We start from the raw sequence: 24,727 nt of genomic DNA, 5'->3' as shown, positions 1-24,727 counted from the left end.
AGATTTGGCAGAGGAACGATGGAATTGACTAAATGCTGTGGAAATGGGATCCCTGAGGCTTATGTGTGGTGAAAAATGTGTAGATTTGCAAAGAATGCATGGCTAAAAGTATGCGTTTAGACCCTTACACGGTTGGGGCATGTAGAGCAAATGAATGAAAAAAGGAGTGTAAGGAGAATACATGACGAATGAGGAGAACGTATGAGAATAATGTGAATGATAGAAGAAGTTGGAGACGCCTGAGAAAAACGTGTCGTGATGAAGTGAACCAATTAATAAAGACGGGCCATGTCATGAGTCGGATTTGTAGAAAGGTGTGTATGAGACCATATATGAATGTGAATGAAGCAAGGAGTGTGGACGAAGACCGATTTGTTCGGCAGTCCATCCTCTCTGCCTACTCCTGCATGGTGGATTAGTAAGGAAACTCTGTTTTTGTGTGTTTTTTTTGGTGGAGTGGTAAAATTTAATGTTACGCCATTGAAGGCGACCCCCTGTCACCATCCCTTGTTAATATTTGGCTAATCTTTTCACACGTTAAGTGCCGCCGTCTGCCGTAACTTTGACAGATGCTCAATGACGTCATAAGGAGCAAGGGATCGCAAAGAATATTTTCAGCCGCCACCGCTCTGAAGGGTGGCGAAGGCTTTACTATGATACGTTAATATCCTCCCTTGTTATATTGCAGTGCTGATAGGGGTGGATTTAATTGGAAGGAATGTAGAAGCTTTCAGCATTAATAGGGCGGTATCTTATCAATTTAATTTTACCCATAAATTCTAATAATTTTTGGGCTTTATTTTAAAGAGCTTTTAAATTAATAGATTCTTTATTTTAATATTTTTCCAGCATTAAATAAGAGTGGTGCAGTGGTTCTAACTCATGTATTTAAAAAAAATGTTTTAAATTAAAATATATAACTTTGTATACACCAGTATTTTTGTTCCAAAATCAACGGTTTTTTCATCGGGATAAACCTTTAATGAAAATTAACAAATATAATAATAGACAAGTATTGGAAAATAAGAAAATGTAGAGCTTTGGTAAATTATTTATTTTCAAAAAATTACAAAATAATAAATAATACAATTATATAAAATAAATTAAATAGTTATTTAATAAAATAGGTATTTATTGCATTTATTAATTTATCAAAAAGTCTGATAAATTAGCATAACAGAATCGATGATTTTGATATCATGGCAGTTGAATAAAAACTTTTTTTTACATTTACACCACACAAAAGGCCCGGAGAAAATTAACTTTTCATTTGTCATGTTTTGGGATGCTGTGTGGAGGGTCTTCTTTGAGGAAACAAAGGAGATGAAGTTGTGGGAAGGTAAAAGGTATGAAGGTTAATATGAATATATCCCTCCCTTCTGCGGCGCAAGGCGATGGGTCGAGAGGCAAGTTGGAGAGGTCAAAGGGTCTCCCCAAACCAGCCTCTAACTGGAATAATCACTCAAAATTATTTGAAAATGTGAAAGAGTGTGATTTATAATTATGAATATACATACAGCATTTATTTTGCTTGACATGTGTGGGAGACATATACTGGTGCAAATTTTAACGCCAGGGCTCATGCATAGTTTGTCGTTGATAAGCAAATCATCAGCTGCATACGGTCTTGCATCTGACAGTATAGTCGTAACATAGAGGTTTCAAGTTGCAACGGAGCTATGAGCAGTGCGTCCAGTTAAGTTAAGATTACATTTTTCTTGTATTAGTAAGAAGAAAGATCGCAGTAGAAATGGGGTTAAGTAATTACACATCTCCCTATAAAGCTCCACTTGTTTTACGGCCATTAAAGACGGAATAATAGTCAAGGTGCACTCCTCTAGAGTGTCTCTTCTAACCCGCTTCCCGAGGGCCCAAGGAGCCAGACGCCCCTTATCAGCAGCCGACTAGACGGGAGGCGCCGCTATTCCACTGCCTTCCCTACCTTACTCTTCCCACCTTCCTCTCCGCATATCCCCGCCCCTCACCGCACTCATCGATTAAAAGGATACTTACATAGAAAATCGCTTAGTTTTTTATACGATATTGGTTATGCCCGACTTCATAAATCGTAATGTAGGTTTCGTGGCTGTGGTCGTTTGGGTAAAGTGCTTCACTGCGAATTTTCTCAACTCTTGGATTTTAACAAATGTTTTTTTTTAAATATTTATATACTACGGTCTTACTAACAAAACATGGTAAATATTTATTCAATTGAGATTTTCACGACACAATCGTGAAAACTTTACATAAAATAGTCCATGAAAACATACAAAAGATGTAGATATACATTGCTTTTACAGCCAAAGAAGATTTGTTTATCTGTTGAATAAACTTCAAAAAATAATAATTCTCATCGAATTGCTAAAATTTTCCAGGGTATTTTAAATGCTCTATATTTGTCTTCGTTTTGAAGATGTTGTAAAAACAAATACAATTATTAATCCCTTCTACTGGCACCAACGTTAATCCGCCTCACAACGCTGCCCAACCGGCTGACGATGTAGTTCCCCATGTATCGATGAATTTACATCGTGCAGACAGGGCGCTCTTGTAAGGTGTCACTTAAGACAATAAAGCATTCAATGTAATAGAAAGCATTGTAATGAGGTATTTTATAAATTGATTAATTTTAATTGACTGTTCGGATTAATTATGAATGAAAAAAACTACGTTACATCTCCCGATGCAAATTTATATTACATTAGAAACTGAAATAATAAAAAAACACACACACAATACAAATAAATTAATTTAAAAAAAAAATTGCTTACACGATAGTACCTACTCGTGCATTGGTGTACATGTGGAAATGTTGAACAAGCGCCTGAATTCCCAACTTCTACCGATTTATAATAAGTTTCTCTTTAATACTTTAAGTTTTTAAGTTCTAAAAAAAATATATGTAATTTTTTAAGATAATATCTATACAGTTGTTATAGCGAAACGTTAATTATTTAAAATTCTCTCGATATAAAAGAAATTCGCAAAGAAAGCTCCGAAAATTATTAAAAACACCTTTTGTTCTGTTATTTAAAATGCTATAGGCATGAAAAAAATCATAGTGTATTTCAAACGAGTCTTGTTTTTTACAAATTTACACCATTTTCGCTTAATTTATATGGTTTTTTAAATATTAGCGCGCTCCCTCTAACATTCGTATTTACATATTTTCCTTTCAAACCCTCTTTGAACGCTTACTACGGGGTCTTAATAAATATGTTTATTTAAGTGTTACCATAGATTGTTTTTTCGAAAGGGATTTGCTAATGAATAAAATAGGTACGCTTAAGAGAATTGTTAGTATTTATAGTTAAATAAATTCTTAAAGTTCTTTCTTCCAATCGGTACACATCGAATAATGTATTTATCATTTGCTGAATTTGTTATGAGGTGTGGAATTACACCTTGGGGACTTAGCTAACTAACTAACTAACCATCACGCTGTTTCCCTGTAGGGGTAGGCAGAGAGGACGGACCCTCAAACAACTCGGTCTTGGCAAAAACTCCTTGCCTCATTCACATTCATACATCGTCTCATACTTACTCTTTTATTATTCTGACTCTTGACATGGCCCGACTTGAGTATCTGATTCACTTGATCGTGCCATGTCTTCCTCGGGCGTCCCCGACTTCTGCTACTATTAGCATTTGCATCATATATCCTCCTTATACTCCTATCTTCGCTCATTCGCTCTACATGCCCAAACCGTCTAAGCGTCCCTTTCTTAATCTTACTCATTACGCTTACATCAGCCTTGCACTCTTTGCGGATCTCCACATTCCTCACACGATCAAATATGGTTTTACCACACATACGCATCAGGGATCTCATTTCAACAGCATTCAATCTACTTTCATCCTTTCTTTGCCAGTTCCATGCCTCACTTCATACATCAGGGTAGGTACCAGCACTCCATTGTGAACTGCTAACTTCGCTTCTTTGGACAATTTTTTGTTAGCGCCAACTGCGTTCAGTCTTCCATTGACTTCCCATCTCTCGTAAACATACTCAAAATTACAAAAATTAAAAGACATAATAATTTTAAAAATATGTTTAAATTAGGTATAGGTACCTATAATAGAAAATATCACACCATCAGAAATCAAAAAAAAATTGTTTGTTTTGATTTTTAGGTACGTACTGAAATCGTGAAGATTTCTCTTGAAACAAGTTATATTATTTTCGAAAATATCTATGCTAGTATGTGTTTTAGCAAAGATCGTTGTATGATTGAGACATTCTAGACATATGATTAATATATCCATTGTTATTGGCAAAAAAATCTTATAAAACATACATCAATCATGTTTAATCAATGCAATTGTGTGGCAAAAGTATTTCAGTTAAAGTGATTCTGTGGCACAAAATTATTTACGTTAAAATAATTCTGTGGCACAAAATTATTTCAGTTAAAGTAATTCTGTGGCACAAAATTTTAATTCAGTACTTTAATAACCCTAAAAATAAGGTAAATAGGCTTGACCACACCTACAATACTCATTTAAATTTTGATTAAGGACTAATTGCACCTAGTTAGATAATTAACAATGGTCAAAAGTGGTTAAATTACATGATTCCTTGTCGTTTAAATATGTTACCTGCTAAAATTATTGAAATAAGTTGCCAGCAAAAATAAAAGCTAGCAAAAATAAGTTGTTTGAATTAGATTTTTATCAAATATTATTTTTATTAAGTTAAATTTAATGTAGATAATAGGTACTTAAGTATAAATGTGTTTTTTCATCAATATTAATCTTGCAAAGATTTAATAATGTTATTTATATTTTATTTTAAATGGATAAGTACCTACAGGGTTTTCCAATAAGAGGTGTTATTTTGAAAAGCCCGCTATTTCGGTAGATGTTACTTTTGAAGCTGTCATTTTTTGACATTTGACTATGAAAAATGGAACGATACACGCTTCAACAACGCATTGAAATTATTAAAATTCACTTCAGTGAATCAAATGCAAATTATCTTGAGTGATGGGGCCCATTTCCACCTCGGTGGCTTCGTCAACAAGCAAAATTGTCGCATCTCGGGCTCGGAAAACCCAGAAGTTATTGTTGAAAAGCCTCTCTATCCTCAACGTGTGACTTTTTGGTGCGGTTTATAGTCCGGCGGAGTCATTGGACCTTACTTTTTCGAAAATGAGACTGGAGCAACAGTTACGGTGAATGGATTGCGCTATCAAGAGATGATTAATGATTTTTTAGATGGTATTGATCTGGACAACGTTTACTTTCAACAAGACGGCGCTACGTGCCACACAAGCAACGAAACCATTGATCTTTTACTATTGAATATCAAAATAACACCTCTTATTGGAAAACCCTGTACTTAAACCAATAGGTAAGTCTCTAACTTTAAGCCACAGTAGTTATAGGCCTTGGTCGTAAGTCACTAGATATAAGTCTAAGATGTAAGTCACTAGTTTTAAGTCGGTGGTTATGAGCCTTAATCGTCTATTACTCAATAATTATATTTGTACAGCGCCCTTGAGGTGATTTTTCACAAAAACTGCGCAATATAAATATGCCAAATATTATTATTATTAAAAAATAAGATTTTAAAAAAAGTATATGCTAGTCAAACTACCAAAAAATAATAAATTGGGACATTTTCTCTTGTTTTGAAAATTTGTTTACTTAAATAAAAATAAATAAATTTAACATATTTGTTTAATTGTATGAAATACGGGTTGTTTCACAGAATTTGAATAGTTCTTTAATTTCAAAGTCGATTTTCAAGTTTTGTGAAGATTCTATTCAAGTTCTGTTATTATATCATTATTGGACGCTTGTTTCACAAAACTGAAAATCAACCTTGAATTTTGATGAATTGTTCAAATTCATTAAATCAACACATCCAGTGTTGGAATTTTTCAAAACAATTTGATGATCAAATTCTGTTTATTTGGATTGAAGACTTTTTCCAGTAATCGAAAAGAAAGCAGATTCAAGATCGAATCGTTCATTGAAATGACATTATCTATGAATATGATTTTAAGATGTTCACACCCAAAAGCATTATAGTGATTAATTTGTGGGTTGCTATGCCGTGTTATGCTTCCTCCTTCTTTAACCAAGCAGTTGAAATTGTGTAGAAGTAACACAGTATTGCGCGCGTTAATCCCCTTAGGGTCCGTTTTACGTTATAATAATTAGATTATTTTATGTGGTTTTAGGCGTTTAGTTTTGATGAAGCCATCCCGGATTCCAAAAACTATGAATCTCAACCCCGTCGTCTATATTAATGCTCATGGGGTTTTTGTGGATTTCAATTGTTTCCAAAATTATGCGTACTCGAAACGTTAAAGAAGGAAGAACACGACGTAATAAATCAAAAATTAATCGCGAAGACATTGTCTTTGTTTAGTGACTAGATATGAAAAACCGGATATATTCTTCCTAACCAAAATAATTCCACCCCTACTTCATTTAAATCTGAAGACTGACATTTCCCCAATGGTAATGCCATAGACTCACCAGTTCCAGGCAAATGGAATTCTTGTGCAGGATCACAAAATTTTTTTTCACATTCAATCTACACAGAAGTGTCTACTCCATACAGAGTTATATCATCTTTGGGATGCTGTGTAGAGGGTCTTTTTGCTTACTAAGGGAGGAGTGAACGTGGATTTTGTAGAGATACATAGGTAGGAGGAAACACAGAAACCTGCAAATCATTCCACAGCCGAGCTGTTGACCTCAAGAACGATTCGTAAAAACGACCTGTTCTCATGTAACAATTGACAACCGTGTGCAAGGGTTGGGTGCCGAATTGATCAATTAAGCTATCTTCCATTGAAATAGCAGTAGAACAAGGACACCTCTCACCTGACGCCTGTGCCCTAAGATTGCAAAACCGTTTGTTAAGACAGGGAATCTACCAAAGTTTCTGCAAAGAATCAAGAGTTCAAAGAAAATGGCAAGTTCTGCAGTGGGGCATACTTACGATTTGCACCGGGTCAGCAGTTGTGTACTATTAAAAAACCTACATATTATAGAAACAATATTTTTTTCAGAATCTTCTTAAAAGCATTATCCTTACCAGTTGACCACGGAGACCGTCTACTTATCTCGCTACATTAATTAACCTAAAAAGTCATGTTAATTGATTTTGCTTCTATAAAATCGGCCCTTTGCAAACCACTCTCAAACCGAAAACCTTTTATTTTCGTGTCAAAATAATATCTACAATCCTGTCTCAAAAAAGTCCCGTGCTGTGATTCTTATAAATCCCTCGCGTTCTTTATTCAAATTTGTACACGCCTTCCATTGAAAAATCGTCCAATCCTGGCCTCGCTCGCCAGTTTGAAAAAGGAACGAATACTCCTTGGAACTCGGCCACGCCCATGCAGGAATTAAATTTATATTTCTCTAAGGGCTGATTTATGAAGAAGGGTGTTTTTCCTACAAAATATATTTAAAGCAGTCAGACTGTGAAATAAAATATACGGGGTGGGTCGTCCGTCAGGATAAACTAAAATATTCACTATTTTACTTTTTACGTGAATACCTCAAAAGAGTTTGACAACCTCCGTGGTCGAGGGGTAAGGCTCTCGACTAGTAAGCCGAATATCGCAGGTTCAAATCCTGACGGGCGCAATTCGATTTTATTTGATTTTTTTGTGTTATTTCACAATTTATTTATTTAAAATAATAAATAGTATATTTGAGGCACGTTCCAGAGTGGAAGATACTCTTAGTATCACCTTGGTGTAAGACCACTATTTAGAATTGAAACGTTGCTTGAAATGGCTTTAGCCGTCTTTGGTGACCAGATCTGAATAGGCAGTTACTCTCCCACATTCCACTTCCCCATCTCCTTCCTCTCTCTACTTGGGAGCAGTTGGGATTCTCGTGCGTTATTCGGATTCAATTTTTTTCAACTAATCACAATTTTTAATCTTCTAATCTCTTGACCCATTGCCTTGTCCGTCACTCCTGGACACAATGATCCCTAGATTCCTACCCAATCATCATACCTTTTACCCTCCCAGAACATCCTCTCCTTCCAATCCTTAAAAAAACCCCCCAAAAACATCCCCAAAGACAACATAGGCCAAGAAAGAAATTATTTTCCTCACGGCCTCCTGCGTGGGTTTATTGTAAAAAAAATAAAAGTGTGCCCAATTATGCATCCAGTTAATGACTTTTACGAGTTCGGAGGGCCATCCAGTGAACTTTTTGTCATTGCCGGTAAGGGATATTAAATATTTTAATGCGGTTCACTGTTCGTGTACCTACTCACCTACTAAGAAAAGGAATAAAGTGTGAATTTATTGTTCATAAATTGCATTTATGGTCTTGTTTTTTGTTCATAAATAATAATGAATTTAAGACATTTATGATGCAGTTCACGGTGGTGGGTTATATTAATTTTGGGTATTTAAATTTAACTGCGATTAGGTAGGAACTGTAACTTGAGTTTAGCATAAAATAAACCATTGTTTCCGGCTCAGGAAAACTATTGTTTTTTAATGTTTCTCCATTGTTTTAGGAAACGATGAAGATTGGAAGAAATGCTTTTAGGTAACCTTGCTCACTCTAATTTCAATCGGTTTCAAAAGGCAGATATATTTTGTTTACACTGTATATTCAAAGGAATCAATCTTCCCAACATGTCTGATCAGTTCAGGCACGAATGTTCCATCGAAGCCAGAATCAAGTTAGCATTTTAGAAGCTCGGCGTACTAAACAGGGCCCACAGATATTCTAATAGTACACAAATGCAGACCCTGTACAGTGTACACATCGCAAGTGCGCCCCACCTCTGGTCTGGAGCTCCAAAATATCTGAAGAAAACCCAGAAACGCACGGTCTGTTTTATTAATTCCCATTAACAAACGGATTGCAATGTTTGAGCACAGGCGTCAGGTAGGTATGTTGTCTTTACAATGGAAAATGCTCCGAGGAACTAGCGTCGTTAATCCCTTCGGCACCGGTGCATATCGGGACATACACCAATACGACAAACGCGCACCCAACATTCGTCACATGAGAACATGTAGCTTCTTCGACTTGTTCTTGAGTTCAACTGCTTGGCTGTGGAACGATTTGCCGGCCTCTGTGTTTTCTCCCTCCTTCTGGTCTCATGCACCTGAACAAAGACAAAAAATCAAGTGCTAAAACTAAAATAATTACTTTAATGAGAAGCTACTAATATATTTTTTCAGTTTTCACTTTAACTTATAACTGCATAGTTACATAATAATACCTACAGTCCTACAATATTTTCTCTTGTTCATTAAATTTTATAATGTATCTTATTTATAAATCACTGAACACTATTTTTAACGTGTATTTTACTACTGTTACTGTTTGATGTCTCAATGGCAGTTAAAATGGCCAGTATGTAAATGAATAAAATAAGTTCATTCAATCGTGTTTCTTAAATTACTGGGAATACGGGGAGAAATGTAAAGGAAGCCTTCCCTTAAGATGATATTGGTTTCTTTTGATCCTGTTGATATCTTGAAAATTCCTTTGCATGGATAACTTAGTTAAAACACGACTCTATTTAAATTCAATTCGATAGATGCAATTTAAAAACGATTGAACAGCCTCTTCACAAGAATAATAACTATAATAATAACGAGCAGCAAGATTAAATGACATATTGTTAAAAACAATTGAATATAACTAAAAATGGTCTTCTTTCTTCCAAGGTGAGACTTTTAGGAAGGAAAGAAACAAAATAAATGACAATTTGAACAGGACATCGGGATGTGGAATAACCACTAAACTGTTTCAATATTATACTGTTACAGTTGCTAATTTATCACAATATATATATTATTATATTTTATTAGTCTGCGTAATCCCCAAACAATGACTCCATTGCAAAATAATCCTAATACAATGGAACCTACCTATATTTTTCCTTATTAAAAGGAACCTACCTACATTTTTTCTAAAACAAATGAACCTACCCACATTTTCGTAATACATACCTAAGTAACAACCCTCGGAGGTTTATTCGCCCCATTTATTTCATTTTCACCCCAATTATTTCATCAAATAGAAGCAATGCCAAGTCCCATCGTCCATTTTGAATAATTATTATAATTACCTACACCAGTTATAACATACATACTGAATAACTACACTTGAATAATTCTTTTATAATAAAATATCACAGGGCGGTTTCTTTTGAAGGTAGCAAACATGCAGATAAATAAAATTATTTCCCTGGGCCAGCGCTAAAAGCTTCAAGATGGATTTTCCCCGCAGGTATTGATTTATATAAGATAAGGTTCATTCATTCATTATAAAGCATTACCTTTCAAATCGAAAAAAACAAATTTCCTAACAAAATGACAACCTGTGTTCAAAAGACCGTAAAAATCGAAATTGGTGGACAGTCCTTTTTTTCTTTTTCGACTTTGGTTGTTTTGGCAAAACCGTCTTTTTAAGTAGAATTATCTGAGTTCTGTTGTGGGTATTGGCAGGAAATCAATCTATCTCTCTCGTATTTAGCATCAAACTTTTCATCTTTTTTACACTAAATGGAGTCTTAATGCGTTTTCTGCTATTAGGAACTTAATAGAAAACTCTTTCAAACACAGTTTCATAACAGAGGTGTATAGATTAGTTAGATTTCAATTAAGTTAGGAAAAAATAAAAATTAAATGTGGCACTGTTGGTGGACGTGGTGGACTCTCTCGCTGCAGCAGCTGGTCCAGTTTCCTCACCACCTAGGATTCTTACTGCAGAGTCTCCATCTTCTATCTTTGTGTCACTGGTTCCTGTACTTCATTTTATTTAACTTAATTTCACTTTATATTTATATTTTTTGTAATACCTGCATCAACTGTAAAGCGTCCCTGAGGTGATATCTCACAAAAGCGGCGCTATACAAATTGTCCAATAAATAAAATAATATTGTTATTAGGTTAAACTACACATGAGTATTTAGTAAATGGGATTATTGAAGTGGAACGTCAGTAAAGTGCCCTTAAATGTTATCGTAGTATTATTTTAATATTTTTGTTGTGGAATAACGCATTGCGAAAAATCTCAGATTGTAATATTTAGTCATAGAAAATAATATTAATAACTCTCAAAAGAAAAATTAGAAAAGGCCTTGCAAAAATTGCAGTTTGCAGGGCAAATCCCCGGCACGGCTGCATGGGGTCCTGGGTTATATTCATAGATTAGACCGAATATTTTTCTATTCACGATTGAGATTTTTTAATATTATTTTTAATGAATAAATATTATTTTAAAACAGTACAAACAGATTAGGCACCTATCTACAAAATAACAATAATTTTAAAACATCTTATTCTTGTTGTGAATCACCCTTATTTTGGTGACAGGTCCGTTAGTAGCACCTCCGTGCATGTTTTAATTTCTACCTTGAAATATTACAAGCGCCTATAGGTAACTAGGCCTACTTTTGGAATTATTTCGTGAATATATTATGACACGCTTCAAGGCTCCATGTGTGGTGGAAGGGGTTGTTCGTTCAGATTGGCACCCTTATTAAAAAGAAAGGCTGAATAATATAATATTGGTATAATTAAAACCACGCCTGTTCCGTGGTTGAAAACTTCCAGTGGCGTTTTTTTTTTAAGAATACAAATATTTCCGGGTTACGAATAACCTGACGATATTTTAAAAACTTTTACTACCAACATTATAAGCGGGAGGTGTTGCTGTGTAATGATAATAATAACTTATTTTTAATTATTATATTAAAATTTATTACTTATTTTATGCATGTATCAAATAAAATTTAAATACTCATTTATGTATCCAATACGTCTGTCTCGACACAGGTCCTCACAGGAGACAGATATCGAAAAGCACACCCCTTCGACATGAACACGAAATGGCAGCTTACTTTCATGTGCAATTCCATGATACTTTATAGTTGAAACTCAAGCATAGTGTACCTGTGGTAGATGAAACTAAATCTTTTGGTAAAAGTCAGGACTACAAATTTCAAGATATTGAATTGATGCTGGTTTCGTTGACTCCATTTAAAATTTCTGTTTTAAGATTTAGTCAATCCTTAATATTTAAAATTAGCGGAAATAATTTGAGATCGTCGGCAAAAAATGGATGACTCCTACAATTTTATTTATGAAAATAGAGCATAGGCTCTAGGATTGATCCCTGGGGAACCCCAGAAAAAAAAAAACAGAAACTCAGCTCAGATTCCGTGAGTGACAAATCGATGGAGGACTTAGCGGCAAATGATGGAGGACTTAGCTAGCGGAGGGTTTGAACCCACGACACTTTTATTTTACAATAACTCCACACAGGAGGCCCTGAGGAAATTAATTTCCTTTAGGGCCTATGTCATGTATGTGAGTCTTTTTGTGGAATGGAGGGAGTAAACATGAAGACTGGTTGATCTGTCTCGTATAAATGTTGCGAAGCTTGAGGATAAAGCTGTTCAAGTGCCGGTTCCAAATTGACTTTGACCTGCAAATTGTAAGTGTCACTGTCCGACTGGTTATGGGTAAATATCAACTAGAATTATTTTTTTCATAAAAGAGAAAAAGTGGGGTACGCCACTGATAGTTTTTTCTTGGGGATGAATGTTTATAATTTCAGTATTCATTTTTAATAATCGGTAGATAAGACCCCCGCGGCCTGCTTTATGCAATAGGTACACCATAGTAATGGCGGCTTATGACTTTTTCGTTTTAGAAGGCAACGAGTTGAATGCGTCTGGTTCAAAGTTTGAAATAATTTATAGAAAATGAAATTATTATTAGATATGCAAATGTTAACATGAACTGAATTAAAAAGATGTTTTTTTATTGTTAAAGCAAAACAAAGTATTTCCGATTCATACACAAATAAAAAATAGTGAACAATGTCTACGTACTAGATAATCAACACTTCTCATCCAGGGAAGGTTGATAAAAAAGGAAAACACCTCACTTCAGTACTTATTAATCTACGTGACTGGTACGAGTGGAGTTCCGCAAAGTTGATCAGGGCTTTAGCCTATATGATGAACAATTGATAGATGATAGGCAATCCATTGGAGGAGATGCCGGAGGAAGAAAAACCTATTATAATATTTAATGGGAATTATTTATTTATCCTAGACAGCGCCTTTGAGGTGATTTTTTACAAAAATGGCGCTATGCAAGTTGTCCAATTATTATTATAATTAAATCGAACCTAAGTACGAAAGTAATGATTGTGTAAAAGTAAAGCTAGGATTTTACATTTGGGTCCCGGTATGGCTTCCACGTGAGGATCGGTCTGAAAAAAAGCATCGTGTAAAACGCCCATTGGGGGGCCTTCATCAAAAAAAGGATGAAAATAAAACTACGAGATTTTTGCTTTAGTGATTCTTGGTATGTCGATGCCGATGTCGGGTTTATTCGCGGTCCGAAATGCAAAAGGTCACCAGTGTTAATCTTGTTCCTACGCCAGACACGAGCTGGCTGTAGATATGTCCGCTGTGAGGACTTACCGCTGATTGCTCCGCTATAAAGTCTGCACGTTTCTCGCAAAAGATGCGTGTGACAGAAAGAGTGGTTACGATGGAGCTCTGAGTGGCAGTACTACGTGTATTGGTTTGTTAGTTGGATTAAGTTGACCTGTCGGCTGAAAGCTTTGCTAGGTGGTATCTTCATCTTGATTTGGAGTGATTGCGGTTTGATGGGTTTTTCGCAGTGACGTATACAGAGTTTGTAATCAGGGTTGGCATTTTTGGAGGGGTCCCACCACTTTCCCGACGGAGTTATAAGGAAAAAAAATGTTCACCTCCTTCACCGCACACGTCAAGATTCTGCTTTTACTCTCTAGAACGACTCTAGACCCTTCAATGTATTCAAATAACCAACAACTCTGCCATAGGTCAACACAAGTGGTTTTTGGCGTTTGGTGATTTAGCAGGGGTGCCCGGGCTGCGCGGCGTGCCAGATCTGGAGAGGATGGATTGACTCTTTAAAACCTCACCAACTGATCTCTCGACCCATCGTATTGCGCCGCAGTTGGAGGGATGTATTCGTACATCCATCACTCCTGAACATACTGATCCCTAGATTCCTACCCAACCCTCCTATCCCCCTTTTACCTTCCGAGAACTTCCTATCTTTCCTTTCCTTATAAAAAGACCATCCACACAGCATCTCCATAGATGACATTGGTGCCATAAATGATTATTACGACCTAAACGTAAAATTATTTTTAACAACACGTTCGTATTTAACTAAAAGTTTACTAGGAAACCTATCAATTCATTCGTTAAGGGCATGCAATCATTTTTATAACCGGATTATGAATAATTTGCAGACATTCTTAATAAATTTAATAATATTTTATACCAGTAAGTTTTCTCAGTGTATTATACCTATGTATCTACTTTATTGCTTGTCTGAATTCTCCAAATACTTCCAATTTTGAAGATCACACCAAAATTCATAGCAAATTTAAGGTTTAGAGTTCATTCAACTGGAGTTATAGACAGATAGATGGAGTCACAACCGAAATTAGTTTTTTTCATTACAATAAACATCGTGAAATATTTCGGAGAAAGATAGGTAACCTACATTAAGGATGTATTTTCAAAAACGGCTTCAAGATGGCATTAAAAAGTCTATGCTTACTAGTATTGTTTGGTGTAGGTATGTAGTGATACTAATGATAGGTATGGATCAAAGATATTAGAAGAACGAGATGTGCTATGCGCAGTTCGTACTGAGTGGAATTGTTTTGCCGAGTGTCGCCGGTTTTGTTCACCAATACTACTGCACACCTTCGCTTGCGCTAAGGTATCCGCACTAATACATAGAACAGATTTCTGTGCGTACACGTCCCGATACCGTTCAAAGTACCCTAATTAGGTAGTACTCCGGCTACGGTCCGGCGGCCAACATAGCATATCTCGTTCTTCTAATATCTTTGGTATGGATAGTGGGAGAAGGAAGCGGCGAGCTTTGTTTGATGTTCTCACAATCACTGGTCCACAACAATTACAATTAAAGCAACCACAGTAATTAATATCTAGAACCAGAACTAGGACAGCAGAAAGGACATTATTTATAGGGAACAAAACGGTAGCGACCGTAGAAATACTAGAATGCGGAGGTTGAAATGGACTTTATACCATTTCGATTTAGCAGGTACACCTCCTAAATCAAAATGAGTAGGTATGACTGATTTATAAAAATCCTGTCAAAAACGTGATGGCGATCCATTTCCTGATAAAATATTAGTCTAACTAACCACCACGCCCTTTCTCCTCAGGGGTAGGCAGAGAGGACGGACCGCCAAACAGCTCGGTCTTGGCACACACTTCTGACCTCATTCACATTCATACATCGTCTCATACATACTCTTTTATTATTCTGAATCTGACAAAGTATTAGTTCATTCTGAATATATCAGACTACGTGCTCATGCAGGTGCTCTTTTCGTGATAAATATAATCATTAACTATGTTTACTATCGAACTATCTTTCATTACCTATCAAAAATAAAATAAGATTCATCATTTGAGTTTAAAATCTGAATAGGTAGGTAATATTTAATTTAAAAATGAATACGGAAAAAATGTTCCTGTCAGTAAATTTTCAAAAAGTATATTTATTGATCAACAAGTAGATAGGTATATTTATATACCTACAATTCATTTCGAAACATATTGCATAAATTAGTAACCATTTATTGGATAATCAACACCTCTGACATTGGTCACCATAAATGATTTTTGTGATTTGCAGGGGTGTCCGAGTTCATAAGGTGAGGTGTATTCACCTACTGCGTGGCAGGTCGGATTGGAACACACTTGTTGGGGAGACCCTTTGACCTCTCCAGCTAGTCTCTCTCGACTCTTCGCCTTGCACCGAAGCCCAAGGGATAGATCATACCTTTCCTTCCTCTCCTTAGGGCGACATAATACTCTAATAACGGGAGTTTGATCCGACGCTCACATTTTAATTATTTCTGATGAACGTACCTATGGCGCCGCGGGCACCATGCCCGCCACTATTCGACAGTGAAATAATTTTTTCATAAAAATTAATTAAAAATGAAAATTATTTTTATTTATTTGTTAGAGTTTTAATTTTTTTGAGTGCCTAGGTTTATTTAATACGTTCGCGCGGTTGCGATATTGTATGTATGTGTGGTTCCTTTGCTGACAGGTACTTGTCGCAACCTGTCTAGCGGCGAGCCAGACTGCACTCTTTACGCTAGCCTGAAACGGGGAGTGCTATTTGCACATCACTCCTTGTACACGCAAGTGCTCTTGTAGGTGGTCGATTATACATGTATAAAGAACAACAAAAATAATATTAAAAAATATACCTATCATTTAAGAAATTTATAAGAATTTGAAAGAAATAAAATAAATATTTTTTTAAGTAATATGTAAAGGATAGAATATAAAAGAATTTAAGAAATAGGTACCTACATAATTTATAAAATAAATAAATATATCTGCATAATATGTGCTAATATGCGTTTATTGTTGTTGCATTTTATTAAGTACCCATTTCATACAAGATTGCCAGCTCGGTCTTTGAACAATTTACTACCAGTACTGTACCTAACTACTATTATTTCGTACCTAATAAGTACATTTTTATTTTTATATCTTATTTTTTCTAAGTTTAATAACTATTATATTATTTAAGTTATATTTTTTATTTTTTAGTTTGTAATTAAATTTCTTATTTTCTTAATTATATAGTGTTATCAAATTTATCATCTAGTTTTATAGCTATTTGTTAATTTTTAGCTACATCAACTAGTGAAATTTTACAACCTATAAACCATAATGACTCACAACACTCCCCAACTCAAACACGAGAAATAATTTCTCAATTGAGTTGGGCAATTTTTTGTTAAAAATTTCTAATTTTTTCGCAATCAGCCTCGAAATATCTACATTTGTAAATTATTGTAATGTGTTTATATATTCAATAAAAAAAAAATAAAAAAAAAAAAAATTAAAATTAAAGCAAGTACTAATAAGTAAGGAAATAAGAAAAAATACACTAATTGAATTTTATATGTGCGATTTTATATATTACAGTGTTTATCTAAAGTACATTAAAATAATTATATTTGATATACAGAAGAATTTAAAAGAACAAATCAAGTTTGAAATACGGAATAATTTAAAAGAATATATCAAGTATGAAACACATAATTATCTAAAAGAATAGGTATATCAAGAATGTAACACATAATTATCTAAAAGAATATATTAAGTATGAAACACATAATAATCTAAAAGAATATATCAAGTATAAAATATAGAAAAATGTAAAGGAATATATCAAGTATGAAATATAGAAAAATGTAAAAGAACATATCAAGTATGAAATATAGAAACATATAAAAGAATATAAATTTAAGTAAAAATGATAATCTGTTGATACATTATATGTGCGAGTTACAGTGACAAAGGTAAATACATTATTCTTAAACAATTTTTTGTATAAATTCTTGTTTGACTACAGCTTATAATTTTTTTTAAATTTTATTTATTCCAGTTTAAAAAAAAAAGATTTTAGGATAGCATTTGTAGGTTGGTACCTTTAAATGATAGGCTTAAATAAGGAACAAATCTCCATGGTTAAGATTGACTCATCCGGGTTGTTCCTTTCGCCCACAGTATTACGAAAGACGTCCTCAGAAATCCGGACGATTAGAAGAAATATCAAAACTCTCTTCTGTCAATACTTATAATATGTTTTCCGAAACATCATTGGGAAACAAACCCTTATAAAATGAAACCCATAAACCGCCAACAACAAAAAATTCCACAATGATGATGTTCAAACAAAAATATGTGAGAAAAGGCTTAATATTTTGAGCGGCTGATTCTAAACTTTGAGGAAGTTTTCTGCTAAACCCTTTTGCAAAACAGGGTTTCATCACTGTTATAGACTGTAGCAGCAAACAGCAGGACCACGGGTTCCGAGAGCCCATTCGCGCTCGCATATCCGACGTCAAGATACACAGCATCTTTGGCTTTCTTACTTCACACTGGAGTACCTGAAAGACCCATGGTCTTCACCAGTTCCGAACACCATCTACAAGTCCGATCCCCGCCAACGCGGTGTAGAGCCACTGACTTCATAGCTACGACCACCAAATCACCGTCATCTCCGCTACATCTGGTGTTGACCATCGACCTGGAGGATTCACCGTCGACTACTTCCACCGAAAAGACCATTCTGGGTCTGTGTATGGTTCATTCACTGGTCCATTCTGTAATGTTTTTCCATCGATTAGTTTCCGTCTTCCAATGGGCACACCTACACATGTTATTTTAGTGAATCACCTCCATAACATAAATTATAATAAACTAAAAGGCTGGTATTACAGTATGTATGTATGACTGAAGAGATAAAAACTAATAGAAATGTAATTCTAGACGTTTCCAAGCGCTCGAAGTTAGTTCACTTTGTCCTTGCTTTTTGAGAAAATTGTGCAGGGTTCAAACAATGTCGAATTTCTTTCATACACAGATAATTTCACTGGAAAGATCATGTAAACTGTTGTACTATACCGATTGTACACAGAAAAAAATTACTATTTCTCATTTATTAGCAATTAGGGATAGCACATTTGCCCTGATGATGGACACTGCAAGGCTGTCAGAAACGTTGGCTAAAGAAGGAGGTAGCGCAACACGGCATAATACCCCAAAAACAAATCACTATAATACTTTTGGCCGTGAAAATCTCAAATCATACCTATTAAGAATCTCTTCAAATTATTGATAAAACCGGTTAAAAACGGGATTGCAGGTATTACGAATAAATTAACAGGTTTCCTGAAAGTTCCCGTTTTAGTAAAATACGAATATTTTATCATGATTTCAGAATATTTTGTATGAATATATTCAGGAAATTTCAAATTGGTTTCCTGAAAATTTTCATACAAAAAACAGAATTTTCAAAAAAAATTTTTTTTTCGGCTACGGTAACATCAAATAATGCTTCTTTTAAATATTGGCATTCTAGTACACCCAAAAGTCACGAGCAGTGGGTGGGTGGAAAATGAAAATGAAAATGAAAAATGTATAGTGAAAATCCGAATATTTTTGCATAGCAACGAAAATTCTTTGCATCGTTATGATTATCAATGCAAATCGATAAAACATTCGTACATTGATGTTTTATTAATAAGGCCTGTTAATTTATCGTGAGGGCAAAAATAGAATTCTCGTGATTATGTTTCCAGTGGCTTGTATAATATTTCCATCGGAATTGAGTATAAATGGATTTCTGACCACCACACCGATGACACGGCTCTAATAAAATTGTCGTTCTTTTATGACATAATAAAAAACACAGCTGACAAAAATGGCACGAGCCATCGTTTATCTGACTGACATCTCCCGGTTATCCGTTTATTGGGGGGGAGATGTGGCGACATCTGTTACCCGGTCGGGAGATAGCGACTCCCTAATTAATAGAAAGAATGATCGAAATGTATTGGGATCTTCGTTGGGATTCTATGGAATTCGTTGTGGTAAAGTTTTATTGGTGGAATCGAAATAATTAGGTTTATTACCTTTGTAGGTGTGAGGTGGTAGGAAGGCTAAGTAGATATGATTTAGTTATTTTTTTTTCGAATAATAGTTTTTCTAAAGATAGGTTTTTACTTTCTGATGATATGGATAATAATGACTTAAAGCCAAATTACTTTGTTCAGTGGCGCAGCCATAGCATTCACGTGAGAAGGGTTGGACTCTGGTGGGTGAGCAAGGGAAAGGGGAGGGGTTTGTGGAAAATTTATTAGAATGTTTTTAGGACCTCTTTTCACCACAAATTATTATTTACATCACGTTGAAGAAAGAGATCGTGCAAATAATATTGTTGTTTCGGTTATTCCATTACCATATTGTATTTTCCAGGAATGCAATCTAAGATTAGGTGGATACTATTCTCTTTTTTTCCTACGCAATATTGAAGCTAATGGGGGGGGATTGAACCCTCCTAATCCCCCTCCCGCACCCCTTGTAAGCAAGGCCGGTCCTGGGCGGTTGCAGCTAACAGGACTGCAGGTCTTTTACGAATGAATTGACAGATATCCTAATAAACTATCAGTAAAACAACGAATTTTATGGTGATCTCGAAACACGTGTTCATAAAAATTCTAATATGTTCGCATTTTGTCATTGTGTATTAACAAGACAAACGCAGGTACATGAACACGTGTTCCGATATATTATGAATGTACTAAAAGTTTATAAAGAAACGGCATCCATTCCCGTTTTAACAGGATTTTAATAACTCTAATATCAGTACCTACTCATTTTTCTCAGAGTAGGTATTTGGAGCCCTGGAATGTTTCAAATTAGACGTAAAAATATGAAACAAGGTACTTGGTAAAGGTACTAGGTACTAGGTATAGGTACTAGGTATAGGTACTAGGTATAGGTACTAGGTATAGGTACTAGGTATAGGTACTAGGTATAGGTAATAGGTATAGGTACTAGGTATAGGTACTAGGTATAGGTACTAGGTATATGTACTAGGTATAGGTACCTACTAGGTAGGCTACTTCACCCACCATAACAGAAAGAGATGTTCCTAGCAAGGCGGACGGAAAATATACCAAAATCTAACCAGTCCCAGAACAGACCCCTTCTAAAGAGACGGTACAAAGTAGGTACCTACCTCTTTATCTCGATAGGTATCTACTACCTACATGTATTTTTTAACAAATTATCAATGAACGCGCGGGTTACAAAAATTAATTAAGAATGTTACTTAATTTAGAATCTGATTAAATATCTGGTATCAGCTTAGATCCATTGATTTAGTTTGGGCGGAAAAATAAATCGTATTTAAAGTAACGTCTTAACAAACAGGGTAACTGAATTTAACAGGTTAAGTTAAGGTTATTTAACAGAGGCGGGCAGTCCATAGAAGCTGAATGTGTAAAAACTGTAGATAGGTAGGTACCTAACTACCTATTTTTTTTTTTACTTTTTAATATCTTTTTTATTTTCTTTGGACATGCAGAACTTTAACTATATGAAGAAAATATGAATCTCTTCAAATTATTGGTAATTCCGATTAAAAACGGGAATTCAGGACTTGCGAATGAATTAACGGGTTTCCTTGAAGCTCTTAGTAAATTTATATCATGCCCAAATATTTTTGAATTAGGTACATCGAAAATTCTTTATATAGTCATGGTATTATTATCAAGGAAAATCAATAAAACATTCTTAAATCGATGTTTTATTAATACCTAAGGCCTGTTAATTTATCGAGCGGACAATAATCGATTTTTCTCTACGTAGGTAGGCTATTTGAACCGAAAGCAAATCTAGGTAGGTACCTACATAATCAGCAGGGTGAGAACCCTACGCATTTCTTTACTAAGCTACTAACCAGTCGATGCGATGATGAATCTTGAAGCGTCTATTGAGCTCCTGACTTCAACAGGGGTCATATCGGAGCAAAAAAAAAATTACGAAGATTTTTCTCTCCAAACAGTTTTCTTTGGAGGTACATAACAAACCTAGGCAAATATAAATGTAAATTGAAATATTATATAGGTACATAATAGGTACCTACTTTTTTTAGGTAACCGCGCGCCTCTGGCTAAGTGAATGACATTACTTTTAAAAATGAATGAACTATATCACTAGTAGATATCTAGGTATTTTGGTACCTACTTAAGCATGTAGGTACCTACGTACCAGTGGCGTGCAATTCTCTATAACCGAGGTGGAGTGTGTATTGTGTTTAAGTATGAATTTTGCAATGAATATTTAAAAATTACCATTTTATTATCATATTCCGTTGATAGTTGTGGCCAACTCTAGAAATCATTGGAAAATGCCGAAACATTGATCAGAAATTTATAATTTTTTTGGTATCTTTCAATTTAATTTTATGGTTCGTTTTTTTTAGGACAGATATTTCTGGCTTTTCAGCCTTTATGGATCGCACGCTACTGGTAGGTATTCCAATGGACGCCTTAATGAATTAAATAATATTATATCCCACATTAAATATTCAAATCTGCCTTCATCAAACCGGCTCGCTGTCTTCTGCTTTGCCTTCATTAACTCCACGTGAACTGCAGCGAGCTTAAAGTAGGTACCTACCTATCATAGTAATAACCACGTATAATAATGCTCTTATAAAATCTCCGACCACGTTGTGAAGTACCAACCGGCACGCCAACTCGAATATCAACACGAGCTCCATACATTAATTCCGACGAAAACAAAAAAGAATTATTCAAAATTACATTAAGCTCCACCTTTCGTTCCAATTTTCATTGTATTCCAGCCAATCCCAAATCACGAAGTCGGCCGACCAATCGGAAGAGGCCTGTTTTTTAAATTCCGAACGCAGACTCCGCCCCCCGTCACCTGGCAACGGGAAAACTAACCAGTCTTGATTCGAATTTCGAACGCCGCGCAACGTTATACGTCAATGTGACAGTTCGCGGCGGTTTTTTGTTTTGTTGAACAAAGGAAACCACTCTTTAATCGGTTTTAAGGGTTTGTCTGACATAATTGAATAAGTGAGGTCGGTTTTCGATTTATGACAATGCACAAAAAACCCCAGTGGCCCAATTATACATGTGTTGTTAGATATTAATTTGTTTGGACCATTCGAACGGCTAATTAATAAAATTGTGTTGTGATTGTAAATATTTAACTCAGAAAACTGTTAAACAAAGTTTGAAGTATTTGTGCAACAAAGGTGATTTTGACTGTTTCGTTCCAGAAAAAAAGGTAGGAGATTTTTTTAAATTTATTTGAACCATGGTTGCTGTTTTTGCATAAAGGAATGTCTATTAAGATTACAAGTTATAATCTACGACCCACGTAGCTTTACACTGTGGGCACTAAGCCACAAAGTAACGATTTCTTCCATACAATGTACCTACTTTGATATGAGAGATATGTTAAAATCAGTAGACGGCCTCCGTGGTCAGGAGGTAAACCTCTAAAGGTAGTGGGTTCAAATCCCGACGTGCGCAAGCAAATTTTATTTTGATTACTTTGTGTCATTTCACAAATTAGGTAGGTACTCATTTATAAAGATACCTATAGTATATTTGCGGCAAGTTCCAAAGTGTAAGATACTCTCAGTATCGCCCTGGTGTAAGACCACCATTCAGAGTAGAATCGTTGCTTAAAATGGCTTTGGACATGTTTGGTGACCAGATTTGAATAGCCAGGTAGGTAATTTACCACCTTCCTCTTCCCCATCTCCTTCTTATTTCCCACTACATTCAGTCCCACAACACACCCAAATTGGGGAAGCCATAGTCTCACTGCCTCCTGACGGTTGGGAGTAGGTAGTTGGGACTCTTGTGTGATTTCACATACAACCTTTGTGGGCGTATATGTGGTGTGTGACAATCACTTATTTGCGGATATCTTATTACATAGGTACCTACACCCAGTTTGTGGTTAATGCCGTAAGTAGGTAGATATTAATTACAACAATATTTACGTATTTTAATTAGGTCGGTGGGTAGGTACCTAGTACATACCTACCTATAAATATAATTTATTTTGCAAGATATAACTACTTCATATTCTGAAGCCATTTCCAAACCGTGACGAACCCTCTGCGAAACACAAATGTTTTATAAATACAATTATTTTACAAGCAATAATTATTCGCCTGTAACACTCATCCACATTGAAAAATCTCCTGATAAAAGATACATGACGCCAACGGGACATTTGTTTACCAAAAAAATTATAATTAATATAAATACTTTTGGATACCTTAGGCATTGGGTAGGTAGGTAAATACCTATTTATTAATATCTACGTACTAAGATAACTTATGTAATAAGGTAGTTTAGGTACCTAGTTACCAATTAATAATTTATGCTAGGCATCGAAAGTTAGACTCAAGTAGAAATGACTTCGAATAGTAAGAAAGCAATACAAAAATTAAAGGAATTATGAAAAATCAACGACATCCAAATTATTAGACTTAACATGAAATCTGGGTATCATTTCGACGAGGTGGAGGCAAATCACGTGACCATATTTTTGGCACCAGGAGGGCTCGAGAATGCTTTGAATAAACTTTTTTGAAACATAAATTTCGCTAAAGTAATGCGAAGGTTTATTGCGTGGTAGGTACCTACCTACTGTGGGACTTTTTTTGTACAGGATCTGAATGTTCGTTTTTAAACGAACCGCCTGGCGTAGCGACGCTAAAAATGAATGAGGTGGGTAAATTATAACACATTTGTAAAAACAACTAACTAAAGAGTGTTACAAAGTATTCAATTTTGGAAACAAGCCCGAACTTTTGTTTACCCGATTAGAGATATGTACCTACCTATGTGCGCGGCCATTGTAAAAAGGACTAGTAAATCGATGTCAGATTTTATCTTCTAGGACTGAATGGTGTTATTACAATATGAGTTGCCTGTATAGCGTCAGATTCATTTATTGATAAATCACCGAAAGTGGGACGGTCACGCCTCCTCCCGCACTACTCGCAATTTTAGTTTATTCTCCTTTACCTGATTGGCTCGTTTATTAATTTGAACGATAGTAAATTTCGTCTCGCGATGCTAACTTGCTAGGTAAATTTTCAGGTTTGAACCATTTTACATTGGGTTAGGTACCTGCAATTAGATAGACAATACCATTGTCTGTGGTCTGAGGTCATAACTCACGTGTGCTATCATTCTTCGTCACGGTGTTCTAACCGCGCACAACCCAAAGGTACCTACTAGCACCTAACAATGTGGGCTTAGGTTGTTTTAGAGAATTTGT

The 24,727-nt window shown here is 35.2% G+C and overlaps 1 protein-coding gene across 2 annotated transcripts in view; it reads left to right on the top strand.

Annotated features, from left to right (window-relative positions):
* Window positions 1-22,397: 22,397 nt before the first annotated feature.
* The window catches only part of pnr (pannier), a 125,268-nt gene continuing 122,938 nt past the window's right edge, over window positions 22,398-24,727 (top strand). For both annotated transcript variants that reach the window (XM_089647558.1, XM_089647557.1), the window contains exon 1: window positions 22,398-22,708. The gene's annotated coding sequence lies outside the window, so the exon portion shown is untranslated. The remainder of the gene's footprint in view (window positions 22,709-24,727) is intronic.

The sequence above is a fragment of the Hesperophylax consimilis genome, chromosome 26 (assembly GCF_061612785.1).
Source record: "Hesperophylax consimilis isolate HC1 chromosome 26, BYU_Hcon_1.0, whole genome shotgun sequence".
In the NCBI taxonomy this organism is placed as follows: Eukaryota; Metazoa; Arthropoda; class Insecta; order Trichoptera; family Limnephilidae; genus Hesperophylax; species Hesperophylax consimilis.
This window is presented reverse-complemented; position numbering and strand designations above follow the sequence as displayed.